The sequence below is a fragment of the Capsicum annuum genome, chromosome 11 (genome assembly GCF_002878395.1).
Source record: "Capsicum annuum cultivar UCD-10X-F1 chromosome 11, UCD10Xv1.1, whole genome shotgun sequence".
In the NCBI taxonomy this organism is placed as follows: domain Eukaryota; kingdom Viridiplantae; phylum Streptophyta; class Magnoliopsida; order Solanales; family Solanaceae; genus Capsicum; species Capsicum annuum.
This window is the reverse complement of record NC_061121.1, coordinates 221,578,847-221,591,176: the sequence shown is the minus strand read 5'-3', so window position 1 is coordinate 221,591,176 and position 12,330 is coordinate 221,578,847.

Here is a 12,330-nt window from a genome sequence, read left to right as displayed (position 1 = left end):
CTTATTTTCATGCAAGGGGTTTTCATGGAAAATTGAAAATTGAATCGAATCTGAAAATATTGAAAATTGAATCGAATCTGAAAATATTGAAAATTGAATTGAATCTGAAAAAAAAAGTATGTAAGACTTTTTTCCACAATGATTCAGACATGTCATGAAGAGATGTAAGAATCTTGTTGTGTAAAGGTATGAGAGGTTGACTATGGATGATTTTAGGAGAGGTACAGGTAGATCGAAGAAGTATTAGAAAGAAAGGTGATTAGACAAGACATAATGTAGTTTCGACTTTCGAGGACATAATCTTAATTAGGGGTTATGATGGACATATTAAGGTAGAAGGTTAGTGAGTAGAAGTGTATTATCCGTCCATATTAACAATCGTGGTAGTATTTTTGTAGGTGCTTGTTCTTTGATTTCTATTACATGTTGTTTGTTGTACTTCTACTGTCATATTATTTTGTTATGGTATTGCTTTTTTTATTATCTGTTGTTTTATTACTATCTGACATACTCGATATTCAAGAATAGCGTGCGGCTGACTGTATAGGATCAAGAGGTTACAAATTATGTTTCAATTTTGGTGAGTGAATGCAGTAAGTGCAGGCAATGGATCGGATGTGAATATCAACTAAAGGCATCTTACGGATCGAAAATAGCTCAAATTATAGTACCACAATTCAAGCTACGTATGGCATACAACCTACAGACTTTTTAGTCAAAAAAAATAAAATAAAAATAAGAAGAAAGTTGGTACACAAAAATGTTTTCATCATGTCCTTTACTCTAACCTAAGAAATTATCCGACTTCATTAATTGCTAAAGTTATTGATACAAAGCTAAGTGTGTATCAAGAGATTCCAACTAACACAAGAACAACAAGATGAGCAACAAAGTGCTAGTGAATCGAAACTGGCCACACACGGCTTCACTAGGCTTGCAATACTTGTTTGAACTAGAAAAGTGAGTTTAACAACAACAACAACAAAGACAATATTGCTAGTGAATCGAAAGAGCCCCACACGGCTTCACTAGACTTTTAGATTCAACAACACAATGTTAACAAGATTTACAAAAAAAAAAAGGATAGAAACTTGACACACAATATTCATTGATTTAAGAACCCTAACAAAAGAAAGGACCCTAAGACTAATGAATATTAATACCAAGTTCTTACACCAAGAGAAACTCAAAAAAAAACCCAAGAACCTAGTTTTTAGCCAAGATACAATACTAGTATCACTCTACTAGTGAGAATTTCGGTTTTGGCCTGTCCAAATGAGAAAGAGAAATCAAAATATTACAAGTCTTGTTGTCTTCTATGATATGAATGAACTAAAGCAAGACTAGCCCTATTACATGGCTTATGTAGTCAATTACAAAGGAATGACAAAAGACCTAAATACCCTTGGCATTTAATTGGGTGGGTTAGGGGTATCTTGATGGGTATTTTCACACTTTAATAAGTATAGGCTCTTAGATGGGGTCACAAGGGCCTCACACACGTCCAAGGATATGAACAAGGCTTGGATTCGTTGCAACTCACGTGCTTGGATTCGTGTGAAAAGTCTCGAGCTAGAAATTCCCGTATCATCCTCTCCATCTTAAAGGGAATTTGTCCTCAAATTCGGATCATTGCCATCCTCCACTATTTCCACCCGAGAGAGGTCACACACGTTGAAAATGTTGTGCACTTGATATTCCGGGGGGTAGATCAATCTTGTAGGCGTTGTCGTTGATCCTTTCTAATACTTGGAATGGACCATCATCCTGTGGCATCAACTTTGCATTCCTTTGAAACGGGAATCTATCCTTTCCTAAGTGCACCCACACCTAATCTCCCGATTCAAGAATGAGCTTTCTTCTTCCTTTGTTGGCTCGCCTCGCAACTTCTTGGTTTTTATTCTCCAACCGCAACCTCACCTTCTCATATAGATTTTTCATGGCCTCGGCCCGTTTGCTACCATCTAAGCTTGTCACAAAATCACTTGGCAAAGGGGTTAAATCCAAAGAGGTGAGGGGGTTGATGTTGTATACACACTTAAAGGGTGTCATCCCCGTTCTTGAATGAATAACACGATTATAAGCAAACTCAATAAACGGTAAGTGCTCCTCCCAAGAAGTCATTTTTCCCTTAACCATAGACCGTAGCATAGACCCTAAGGTCCTATTTACTACTTCCGTTTGGCCATCCGTTTGTGGGTGACATGAAGTCAAAAATAATAACTTAGTACCGAGCCTACCCCATATGGACTTCCAAAAATGGCTTAGGAATTTAGAATCCCTATCACTCACTATGGTCCTCGGAACACCATGAAGTTTTACAATATTATCAACAAACAAAGAGGCTACACTAGGCACATCATCACATTTAGAACAAGGAATAAAGTGAGCCATCTTAGAAAATTGATCTACCATGACAAAAATACTATCCCTCCACCTTCTAGTCCTCGGCAATCCCAACTCGAAGTTCATTGATATGTCAAGCCAAGGATGCAAAAAGGTGGACAATGGGGTGTACAACCCCTGGGTTTGGAGTTGTGACTTGGCTCCTTTGCACTCAACACATTGGCCGCAAATCCGAGCCATATCCTTGTGTATTCTAGGCCAATAAAATTGTTCTTTCAAAATTCCAAGGGTCTTCTCGACCCCAAAATGGACCATTAGACCGCCATTATGTGCTTCCCTTACAAATAATTCTCTCAACGAATTTAAGGGAACACACAATCGTCTACCCATAAATAAGTATCCATCAAATTTGATATAGGCGTGGGAACCCCTATCCGTAACCCACCTATCCCTATCTAACTCTTTACTTTCCCTATAGATAGGAGTGAAGTGAGGGTCCTCGGGATATAAAGACTTGAGGCTTTCAAACCCCATCAACTTAGATGACAAAGTAGACACAAGCACATGTTTTCGGGACAAAGCATCGGCAACCACATTGTCTTTACCCTTCTTGCAATGAATAACATAAGGAGAAGTTTCAAGAAATTCAATCCATTTGGCATGTCGCCGGTTAAGTTTGTCTTGTGCCCATAGATGCTTCAAAGATTCATGATTCGTTTGGATCACGAATTCTTTAGGGGATAAATAATGTTGCCAAGTGGCCAAGGCTCTAATCAAGGCATACAACTCTAAATCGTACTTAGAGTAGTTTAGAGTTGCTCCATTGAGCTTTTCTCTAAAGTATACAATAGGCTTTAATTCTTGCATTAAAACCGCGCCTATGCCAACTTTGCTAGCATCACATTCAACCTCAAAAGTCTTGTCAAAATTCGGCAATATTAGCAAAAGGGCCAAGATGAGCATAGCTTTCAAGTCCTCGAAGGCCTTAGCTTGTTCATCTCCCCACTTGAAAGGACAATCTTTTTTAATCACTTCGGTCAAGGGGGCAGCAATGGTGCTAAATCCTTTGACAAAAGGTCTATAAAAACTAGTCAACCTATGGAAGCTTCTCACTTCTTCTACGGTTTTGGGAGTTGGTCAATTTTTAATAGCGTCAATCTTAGATTCATCTACTTCAACCCCTCTTGAGCTCACCACAAACCCAATAAATAAAACCTCATGGACACCAAAGAACTCTTTTCTAGATTAGCATATAACTTCTCCTTTTGGAGGACATCAAACACACATTTCAAATGCTTTACGTGCTCATCTAGGGACTTACTATACACCAACACATCATCAAAGTAAACAACAACAAACCTTTCAATAAATGGCTTCATCATATGATTTATTAGCCTCATGAAAGTACTTGGAGCATTTTTTAGATCGAATGGCATACCCATCCATTCATAGAGACTGAATTTGGTCTTGAAGGCGATTTTCCATTCATCACCCAGTTGTATACGGATTTGGTGATAGCCACTCCTCAAATCAATTTTAGAAAATAAACACGAACCACTCAATTCATCAAGTATATTATCTAGCCTAGGAATAGGGTGATGATATTTTATCGTTATCTTATTGGTGGCTCGACAATTAACACATATACGCCAAGTCCCATCTTTCTTGGAAACTAGTAGCACCGGAACCACACAAGGGTTCATAATCTCCTTGATGTACCCTTTTTGAGAAGTTCCTCAACTTAGTGTGGCAATTCCTTGGTATCCGTCGGGTTGCTTCTATAAGCCGGTTTGTTGGGCAATTATGAGCCTGGCATAAAATCAATTTGGTGCTCAATAACCCAAAGTGGAAGCAATCCTTTTGGAAATTCCTTAGGGAAAACATCCCTGTAATCCTGCAAAACATGAGAAACAAGAAATGGAAACATTAGCAAGGTTAGTATTAAAATAATAAGCCAAGAGGAGCATCGGAGTGTCCTCGTCATGATCCAAAACTAGTTCTTTCCTCTTAGCCATCATCACCATGCTCCCGTGCCCCTTAGAATTTAGAATCCCCTCGACTTCCCCTACTCCCTCACTCTCGGATTCCCTTTTTTTCCCTCACTCTCGACCTTCTTTCCCTTTTCCCTTAATTACTGTATCTTTTGGTGTAATTCATTCACTCGGGAAGGAAATAATAGATGAAGAGTGGCCTTTTGGCCATCCTTCTCAAGTGTATATCGATTGGACCTTTCATCATATTTGGTCGACCTATCATATTGCCAAGGCCTTTCTAACAACAAGTGACAAGCTTGCATTGGTATCACATCATAAAACACCTCATCATGGTAGTTGGCTACCTTAAAACGTATCACACATTTCATTGTGACCTTTAACTCGCCGCATTCATTCAACCATTATAACTTGTAAGGACTAGTGTGAAGTATAGTCGGCAATTTCAAAAAGTTCACCATTGCAACACTAACAACATTTGCACACCTTTCACTATCTATCGCCATAGAGCACACACTTCCCTTCACAAAATATTTACTAAAATATTTAGTATGGAATAAATTCTCCCATTGGCTAGGATCATCTATCGCGTTACTAATAATGGCATGCCTCACTACAAAGTTTGGAACCACGTACTCCCCTTCTTACGGATAAGCATCCTCACAATCATCATCATCATTATGTGGCACCCACTCAGCCGTCTCTCCATCTTGAGGCTCGGCCTCACTCTCATTACCCATAATACCCACTTCTTTACCAAGAAAATACAATCTACCTTTCCTTAGGATTACATTACGTCGGTTAGGGCATTCATTGGCTTTATTCCCCCAACCTTGGCACTTAAAGCATTGAAACCCTTTAGGATTAGGATATTTGTGAATTTCTTGCCTCGAAGGGATTTTGTGGGTTATTTTCAGCTCGGGAAGCCTAGTAGTAGCGGGTTGGTCCTTGTTTTTGGGCCAAACCAAAGAGGATTGAACCATATCCTTGCCCCTCGGCCAACTCAAGGTTGATTGTTCCTTTGCTTTGAACGACGACCTCTCTTTAAGTTCCCTTTCAATCTCAAAAGCCGCTTGGAAAATACCTTCGACGGTATCAAACTTGTGAAGTGTCAAATGAGTGGAGATCTCATTGTTCAACCCACACTTGAACCAAATGATGTCATGACTAATGTGTTCTCCATGATGATCAAGCTTCAACATAAGTTGTTAAAACTTATCATAATATTCCATCACACTTCGATTCCCTTGCTGCAAGTTATACAATCTAGAAAGCAACTCATTTTGATTACTCTTGGGAAGGTACTATTGTCTCATTAGGTACCTCAACCGAAACCAAGGTGGTGGTTGTCCATCAATCAACTCATTGCCAAACCGTTTGACGTATTTCTACCATGTGTTAGTATAGCATTCAAAGTGAGCTATGGTGTAACAACTCTTCTTCTCCTCCGAGATATCATTCACTTAGAACACTTTATTGCACGCTGACTCCTAATCAAGATACACCTCGGGGTCACTTTCACCCTTAAAGATAGGTAGGCTCAATTTGATGGTATTGATGCCTACATCTCTCTCTTGGTGTTGGTTTCCTCTTTCTCCATTCCCTCGGTATCTCCTTGGATCTATACGTCCTCTTCTCATCTCCTTCTCCCTCATGTAAGCATCATCAAAGGCTTCATCCATTCATAATTCTCTCTACCATATTCCTCAAAGTGGACGGGATGGTTTTGGACATTTGGAACTTGATGTGGAGGAATTAGATTTTGTGGAAGTAGTGGTCTTCGATTTAGTAGAGCTTGGAAGGGAGGGTTTGGATTTAGTGGAGGTATTGGGCGTCCAAGTCCCTCTTGCAGAACTTAAGGATTTTAAGAATGGTTTGGTCTATTGGAGTCTCGGGTTAAGGGGTTATGGGTGGTTTGGCTTGCAGCATTTAGTGGAGCTAGGGAAGGATTTGGTAATTGAGGCCATGTTTCGGGAGTAACGGTAGCAGCGGAATTTCTATTATGCCCACTTGACGAAACATGTAGAGAAGTAGAAGTACAAGACTTTCTTTGACTCTCCACTTATTCTAACCTCCCACTAATAGTCGTCACTTCCCCCATTATGGCTCCCACCTCCGTAATCAACCTTTCAAGAGTTCGTGTCATAGCCTCAAGAGTAATCTTCATATTCTCCATTTCATTAGAATCCACGGTTTAAGATGTGGTTCCCTCTATTGTCATGGTATCACCTACACAAGCAACAAACAAGTTAGTTAAAATTCCTCTCCTCACTCACACTCTTTTGGTTCACTCACACTCGAGTTCCACAAGTGTTGTAGATTGGCTAGTAACCCGTGAATCCTTAAGGTATGAGTATGTTCTTGTCTGGAGTGGATTCTTGTTTGAAACTCAAAGAATTCTCGTCGGACTAGAGCCAAGAGTTACAACGTATTCAAACAACAAAAACACACAAACAAACATTAACACGAACACAAGGCTTCAAGGGACTAATTGACAAGCTAGTAGGAATGTACTAATTAGTTCTCAAGTCAATTAGAGAAAACTAGGAATCAATAATTAAAAACTAGAACATCCAAATTTGAGCTTAATTATCACGTGAACAGTAACTAGGGTGATGTGGCAGCATGTCAATGGCCGCGGTTCCGCATAAATAGTTCATTATATTGAAGTCTTAGTCCCCTTAGATCTTTTGTAATGGATGACTTGTTATTGGGATGGAAAACATAAAGTCTTGTAACCTTTTTCAACCTTTTTTTTTCAAACTCAAAAGGTGATGTTTGACCTCACTAGTTCCACAAGACAAGGTTCCTTGTTTTAAGGAAAAGTGGTTGTCAAGTCTTGAAAAGGTGATGTTGGCAAGTCTTCTCACAAATAATTTTCAATTTTATCTTACAATCTTTTTGGATCTATTTCTCTTTATAGAAGTTAAGCCATAAGATGAGGAGAAGTTTAGGATGAACACAAAATCAACACCTTCAAGAACATAACAACAATACACCACAATGGCTACTTCCAATTTTTTTTTCACAACAAAATTATCTTTTTCATTAAGCTCAACTTTAGATTTAGACACCTTTTGTGTTGATGAGAAAGAAATCAACACAAGAAACAAACTAAACAAGTAAAACAAACTTTTGTAGATCTACAACCAATTTTTGACCAAAATATTCAAGAACACACTTTTTGGTAAGAGCTTTCCAAGATTGGTTTTGTAAGAACAAAACCTATCCTTGAGCTTTGATACCAAATGATACAAAGCTAAGTGTGTATCAAGAGACTCCAACTAACACAAGAACAACAAGATGAGCAACAAAGTGCTAGTGAATCGAAAATGGCCACACACGGCTTCACTCGGCTTGCAATACTTGTTTGAACTAGAAAAGTAAGTTTAACAACAACAAAAACAAAAACAATATTGCTAGTGAATCGAAAGAACCCCACACGGCTTCACTAGAATTTTAGATTCAACAACACAATGTTAACAAGATTTACAAAAAAAAAAAAAGATAGAAACTTGACATACCATATTCATTGATCTAAGAACCCTAACAAGAGAAAGGACCCTAAGACCAATGAATATTAATACCAAGTTCTTACTTGGACCAAGAGGAACTCAAAGAACCCCAAGAACCTAGTTTCTAGCCAAGATACAATACTAGTATTACTCTACTAGTGAGAATTTCGGTTTTGGCCTCTCCAAATGAGAAAGAGAAGTCAAAATATTACGAGTCTTGTTGTCTTCTATGATATGAATGAACTAAAGAAAGACTAGCCCTATTACATGGCTTATATAGTCAATTACAAAGGAAGGACAAAAGACCTAAATATCCTTGGCATTTAATTGAGTGGGTTAGGGGTGTCTTGATGGGAATCTTCACACTTTAATAAGTATAGGCCCTTAGATGGGCTCACAAGGGCCTCACACACGTCCAAGGATGTGAATAAGGCTTGGAGTCGTTGCAACTCACGTGCTTGGCTTCGTGTGAAAGGTCTCGAGCTAGGAATTCCCGTATCAGCTATACTACAATTCCAATTTAAAGAAATTCAATCATTAACTTCATTCTAAAAGAAATACTCCCTCTATACCAAATTATGTGTCGTCATTTAACCAAACACGATATTTAAGAAATAAGTATTGACTTTGTTAAAGTTACAAAATTACCCTTCTTAAAGAAAGGAGTAATAGTATTTAAAATCAAGTGGGACCACTTTTAATTGAAAAAACAAATAAAAATGGAGTAATAGTATTTAAAATTAAGTGGGACTACTTAAGAGTAAAATTGTAATTGTGTCTTTAAAAACTTACCAAATAAGAAAAGGAGACATTCTTTTTGGGACGGACCAAAAAGAAAATGTCGACACATAATTTGAGACGGAAGGAATAATAAATAAATCTTTTTGTTTCCGATCTTCATCAATTAGAGATTAAAATTTTTAACTTATATATGATTTAGTGTTTCTGATTTTTGATGGTAGATTAGTTGTTTATAGTTCGTGATTTTAATTTTAGTGAAAAAAGAATTAATTTCAAAAATTAGAAATTGTTTCAATTTGTGGGTTTATTTTTCAAGTATGTAATTCCTTTTGTTAGTTTAAATTAAATATGATTCCGAAATAGTGTGCCTGTGACTTTGCACATGAATTCACTAGAGTCAAATCTTTCTATAACGGTTTCTCATTGTAACAATATTTCATTATAGCATGATTTTTTCTAGATCAATTTCTTATATTATATTTTACTTCTCTATAACTAAAAAACTACCATGTTAGATTTGGAAAGAGATGAGATCGGTTATATACTAATGGAAGCAAATGCAAGTCTTTTTTATTTCAATAACTGGCCAAATAAATACAAGATAATCGGTCTACTCTGCCTCAATTCACCATTTCGAACCTTATACAGAAAGTTTTTTTGTACCAGCTCCTTTTACTTATACCGCAGTTGAAGCAACTAAAGGAGAATTTAGTGTCTTTTGAGCGAACTGGATAAGATCCCTTCTTTAATAGTCCAATAAATTTATTCTTTAATAGTCCAATAAATTTATGTAGTGATACACTCTGTAAAATTATCCTTTCATAACAGTCACACTTAAATATTCTATAATAATATTTTTTAATTAATATATTACTTATAAAATAAAATATCAAAATATTTATGATAATCACCATTAATATTATGAGCATGGTAAATTGCATATAGAAACATCTAATTAAAAGAAAGAAGTTAAATTTAAATGATGTCCATCAATTATGTCATAACTTTATTGTAAGGAAAGACTACTCATTTTTGTTCTTTTAATGTTCACACTCTTTCTAATTTTGTGTGGGGTCCAGTCCATTAATGCTAAGGACAATTTTTTTCAAATTAAGGCCAAAATTTTTTAACTTTTTAGCAGAGAGAAAATCAACACAAATATTTCCTCAGTTGCAAATGTTGACTTGAAACTTCTATGTATGTAAACAGTGACGTTTGCATGGTCATTCTTTCTCTATAAAAGGAGCTCATTGGCTCTATACATCAAACAGAGAGAAAAATAATATATAGAGAGCAGTGAGATATTCCACAGACTGTGATAAAAAATAGTCTGTGAAGAAAAAATTAGAGTGAGCGATATTTTAGTAAGGTGGAAGTCAAAAGAGGGTTATTTCTTTTGAGTGTGTAGTAGCCACTTTGAGTATTGTACTTATGACTACAGTGTAAAATTTCTTACTATAGTAATATCAATTGCTCCTCTTGGTCCGTGATTTTTCCCTTATTTAAAAGGATTTTCACGTAAAATTCTTGGTGTCATTTTTAAATATTTTTTCCTATTATTTTGCCATAAATATTTTAATTACTATTCCACATTTATCCAACAACTGATATCAGAGCCCACGATTTGCAATATCTGTATTTTTTGATAAACAATGAAAGTCAACACAAGTAGAATAATTACTTTTAATAGAGTTAATTATGCCATTTGAAGGGGGAAAATGAAAGATCTGCTCTATGTCAAGAATTTTTATCAACCGATCTTTGACACTATAAAACCTGAAAATAAAATCGATAAAAAATAAAACATGTTTCACAAATAGATTTGCAGTTTTATTAGGCAGTGGATTGATGATAATATGTTGAATTATATTAATGGGGAGACACATGCTCGGTCTTTATGGGGGCATCTTGAAAGTTTATATGCTCGAAAGATTGAAAATAATAAGATGTTTTTGATAAAATAAATATTGAAGTTAAAATACCATGATGGTTCTCCGAAGACAGATCACCTGAATAACTTTCAGGGAATTATGAATCAGTTATTTGTCATGGACATTAAGTTTGATAAAGAAATTCAAGACTTTCTTTTACTTGCTTCCCTACCAAACTCTTGGGAAATATTTAGAACATTATTATCAAATTTTGCTATCGATGGCGTGATCTCTATGAATTTTTCCAAGAGCAACATTCTTAATGAAGAGATGAGATGAAAGTCTCAAGGGACCTCTTCGTCTGATGTCTTGGTGATTGGTACTAGGGGGAGAAACAAAAATCATGGTGCTCAAAATATAGAACATCGTAGAAGAAAATCCAGAGGCAAATTTAACGATATTGAGTGCTATTGTTGTGGGTTAAAAGGATACACAAAGAAATTTTGCCGAAAGTTGAAGAAGAAAAACAAAGACAAGGAGGAAAAGAAAGAATACAATGATGAAAATTGCATAGACACCGTTACCACTGAAGATCTAATTACTGTCTTTGATGCAAATCTTATAAAGCATTACTTGTGATGAGTCAGGCTGGGTTGTTAATTATGGTGCCGCATCTCACGTGACATCAATGAAGGATTTTTTTCTCATCTTATACTTCAGGTGACTTTGGAACCTTGAGTATGATCAATGAAAATGTTTCTAAGGTTGTTGGTATTGGTACAATTTATTTGAAACTAGTACTGGATCTAAACTAGTTTTAAACAATGTAAAGCATGCACCTGATGTCCATTTGCACTTGATTTTTATTGGCATGCTAGATAATGAGGGATATGTTAGTACCAATGGTGGTGGAAAATAAAAACTCATTAAGAATTCTTTAGTTGTGGCTCATAGTGACAAGCGTCGTGGTCTATATTGGACCAAAGCTTCTACTTATGATAATATGCTAAATACAGTTGAAAGCGCTAACTCTTCAATATTATGGCATAAGAGGCTTAGCCATATCAATGAGAAAGGACTTAATGTTCTGGCCAAGAAGAAATTATTGTCGTGTTCTATATTGGACTACAGCTTCTACTTATGCTAATATGCTAAATGCAGTTGAAAGTGCTAACTCTTCAACATTATGGCATAAAAGGTTTAGCCACATCAGTGAGAAAGTATTTAATGTTCTGGCCAAGAAGAAATTACTATTAGATTTTGAAAGTGCTAAATTAGAAAAATATGAGCACTGTTTGGCTGAAAAATAAAATAGAGTTTCTTTCAGGACTCATCCTCCTTCAAGAAAGACAGAGTTTCTTGAGCTGGTGCACTTAGATTTATGTGGTCCAATGAAGATAAGGACTTTAGGTGGTGCACTCTACGTTGTCACTTTTATTGATGATTGCTCAAGGAAACTTTGGGTCTATGTCTTGAAGACTAAAGACCAAGTGTTGGGTGTCTTTAAGTAGTTTCAATCTTCCGTTGAAAGAGAAACATGAAGAAAGCTAAAGTGTATTCGTAGTGATAATGGTGGTAAATATTGTGGATCGTTTGACGAATACTATAAAAATAGAGTATCAGACACCATAAGAATCCTCCTAAAACTCCTTAGCTTAATGGGTTGACAGAAAAGATGAATAAGACCTTGATGGAAAAAGTCAGATGTTTGCTTTTTGAAGTAAAGTTGCCGAACTCCTTTTGGGGTGAGGCTTTATTGACCGTTGCACATGTTATTAACCTATATCTTTCTGTTGCTTTGCAAAGTGATGTAACAAATAAAATTTGGTATAAAAAAGATATTTCCTATGATCATTTGAGAGTATT